Raw genomic sequence first — 317 nt, forward strand, 5'->3', positions numbered from 1 at the left:
TCTGATAATTTGTGTTTTCCACGTTCCCTCGTAGTGGCACGAGCACATTGTGAACGAGGAAATCTGCGTATGGGTGAACTCCATGAAAAATTGAATTGCATAAGACGACAGAGCTCCTCGTTACAATCCGAATTAGCGAAAGAACCCATGTACGATTTTAAACCTGGGCCAACAGCGGGCCAACGTCGGCTGCCAACTTCCGACTGTCGGCCCAGTACTGGCTGTAACGTCGCGTTGACGTCGGCATAATATCCAAATGATAAGATCGGCCCAACATTAAATGCCAGTGTTGGGCCGACATTGATTACCGACGTCGG

General features: G+C 48.9%; 1 protein-coding gene across 1 annotated transcript in view; it reads left to right on the plus strand.

Moving 5' to 3' along the window:
- Positions 1-317, plus strand: part of LOC108758838 (rho GTPase-activating protein gacV-like) — a 10,603-nt gene that overhangs the window by 3,709 nt on the left and 6,577 nt on the right. The gene's annotated exons all lie outside the window — the stretch shown is intronic.

Source organism: Trachymyrmex cornetzi, unplaced genomic scaffold (genome assembly GCF_001594075.2).
Source record: "Trachymyrmex cornetzi isolate Tcor2-1 unplaced genomic scaffold, Tcor1.1 scaffold1038, whole genome shotgun sequence".
NCBI classification, from domain to species: domain Eukaryota; kingdom Metazoa; phylum Arthropoda; class Insecta; order Hymenoptera; family Formicidae; genus Trachymyrmex; species Trachymyrmex cornetzi.